Source organism: Odontomachus brunneus, unplaced genomic scaffold (genome assembly GCF_010583005.1).
Source record: "Odontomachus brunneus isolate Ranch 3 - 2012 unplaced genomic scaffold, Obru_v1 Obru_scaffold_189, whole genome shotgun sequence".
NCBI lineage: Eukaryota > Metazoa > Arthropoda > Insecta > Hymenoptera > Formicidae > Odontomachus > Odontomachus brunneus.
The window spans coordinates 395,992-398,648 of NW_022639639.1; the positions used below are offsets into that span (position 1 = coordinate 395,992).

Below are 2,657 nucleotides of genomic sequence, written 5' to 3' on the forward strand. Positions count from 1 at the left end.
GGGGGGGGAGATTCGAGAGAGAGCGAGAGATAACAAGGAAGATTCGAAAGAGAGCGAGAGATAGCAAGAGAGAGCGTGAGGAAGCGAAAAAGTAAGAGAGAGAAAGAGAGAGCAAGAGAGGGAGCGCAGTGTTATAGCTAATAATTGATTGAATCGATCGCGACGTATCTGAATGACATAATTTCGCGAGAAAATACCTAAATATATAAATAAACACATATTTTTGGATCTACTGCACGTATCAACTTCGTTCTTGTTTCAGTTTAATCAGAAAAATACACGTTTTCTTGTAGTACTTACTTTTTATTATAAATTTGGTTTATTTAAAATGCGTTGTAAAGAATCTGCTGAAAATCTCCTTCGCGTAAATGATACCCGATAGCGTCTCTCATATTTTTTATATAATATACTTGGCGTGAGACGCTATCGCGTCTCCTGATATTATTGAGCTAACATTATAACAACAATGATACTTTGTATTTACTACGAGATTTACATATATACAGGATGTAAAAAAATTAGACCGATAAACTTTGAGGGGAAATAGAGAACATAAAAACAAACATATTTTGTTAATAATGTTTTTCTCTACGGCGCTGTTTTAATACTACAGGAAATACTACAGGATATACAAAATAGGAATTTTATGATTTTAATAAAAAACAAACATATAAGTGGAAAAATTAAATTTATTTCAATTACACATATTTTAATCTGCAAAAAACAATAAACAAAAGAACAGAACAAAAATGCGCAATTGATTAGCTCAATTTATAATAAATGTTCAAGAATTCCTCCAGTTGCTTCAACACAAAGATGACATCGTCGAAACATTGATTGTCACACGTTCGAAGACTGCAGGAATATTCTGAACCTGATATGCTACAGCAGTAATTCGGGCTACCAATTCTGCTTCTGTTTCAATAGGTGTCTCATAAATGAGAGTTTTCATATGCCCCCATAAAAAAAATCAAGCGAAGATAAATCTGGTGACCGGGGAGGCCATGCAATAGGACCTCTTCGGCCTATCCAGCGCTCATTAAATCTTTGGTCCAAGTAATTGCGCACAGTAGCACTAAAATGGGCAGGTGCTTCATCGTGTTGGAACCACATTTGCCTTCTTGTGACAAGTGGCACGTCTTCCATGAGTTCTGGCAAAACTTCCTCGAGAAAAATACGATAAATATTGCCATTCAATCGTAAAGGTAAAATGTACGGCCCGATAAGGAAGTTATTGATAATACCTATACATTGATAATACCCATACATTAACCGTAAATTCTTCTTAATGTGATCGAATAAATGTAGCATGAATATTATCCTCACTCCAAACGTGAGAGTTGTGAGTGTTAAACATATCCTTGTGAAGCTTACTTTGTCAGTTAACAGTATTAAAGAAGAAAATTCGGGATGTGTTTCACACTGCTGCAAATACCAACGCGCAAATTCTAAACGTCGTAGATGGTCTTCAAATTTTAAACTTTGTATACGTTGCCGATGAAATGGATGTAATAATTGTTCATGAAAAACATTCGATACATTCATGTTATTTGTTCCAATGTTAAATGCAATTGTACGTGTACTAGTGTAGCATTATTTTCTATTTCTGCCAAAACTTGCTCTTCAAATCGCAGAGTTCTCACTGAACGTCGTCGTCCTTGTCCATTCGAACTTCTAAAAGAACCATTTTCTCGCAAATGTCGATGAATGGATTCGAAAATGGAATGATGTGGAATGTGACGACCAGGATATCGTCGTTGATATAGTCTCTGTACTGTCCGTCCATTGCAATTAGCTGCTCCATAAGTAAGATGCATGTCTCAATTCAATCCAAGTATATCGCTTCATAATGATAAACAAATCACATCAAATTTATTAAGATATAATTGAAGACTTCTGCTCCATTAAGGAGTTACTACTTGAATACATACTACGTAGACTAAGACCAAAACGAAATATCGTAGAGAAGAATATTAACAAAAAATTTTTATGTTGAAGTCCTCTCCCTCAATACTGTCCTGTTTCCCCTCAATACCGTTTATTAATGAAGCGTACTTCACAAGGGTATTTTGTATTTACTTTCACAATTCTTATCGATGAGGCATTGAAACAAACAGAATCGTTAACCCGAATTTCGATGATGTCATCTTTATGTTGAAGCAAATGGAGGAATTTTTGGACATTTATTATAAATTGAGCTAATCAATTGCGCATTTTTGTTCCGTTCTTTTGTTCATTGTTTGTTAAAGATTAAAATATATATGTATAATTGAAATAAATTTAATTTTTTCACTTATATGTTTGTTTTTTTATTAAAATCATAAAATTCCTATTTTGTATCCTGTAGTATTAAAACGAAGCGTCGTAGAGAAAAACATTATTAACAAAATATGTTTGTTTTTATGTCCTCTATTTCCCCTCAAGTTTGTCGGTCTAATTTTTTTACACCTTGTATATATATATATATATATATATATATATATATATATATATATATATAAGGTGTAGTAAAAAGAAATGCATTATTTTTGCATGAAATTAAAGACTTTATTTAGCATAGTAGAATGATCCGATTTAGGTCAAATATGCACCGTTTTGTTCGATAACTTGTTGCCATTTTGAAGGTAATTCCATTATGCCTCTCTCATAGAAACCCT

The 2,657-nt window shown here is 33.2% G+C and overlaps 1 protein-coding gene across 8 annotated transcripts in view; it reads left to right on the plus strand.

Moving 5' to 3' along the window:
- LOC116851755 (mitochondrial potassium channel-like) overlaps positions 1-2,657 on the plus strand; it is a 49,867-nt gene that overhangs the window by 42,515 nt on the left and 4,695 nt on the right. The window contains exon 1 of one of the 8 annotated variants that reach the window (XM_032831495.1): positions 1,078-1,212. The exons of 5 other annotated variants lie outside the window; for them this stretch is intronic. The gene's annotated coding sequence lies outside the window, so the exon portion shown is untranslated. Of the gene's footprint in view, positions 1-1,077; positions 1,213-1,678; positions 1,807-2,657 lie in introns of those variants that run through there. 2 more of the 8 variants (XM_032831497.1, XM_032831494.1) reach the window with 2 other exon arrangements.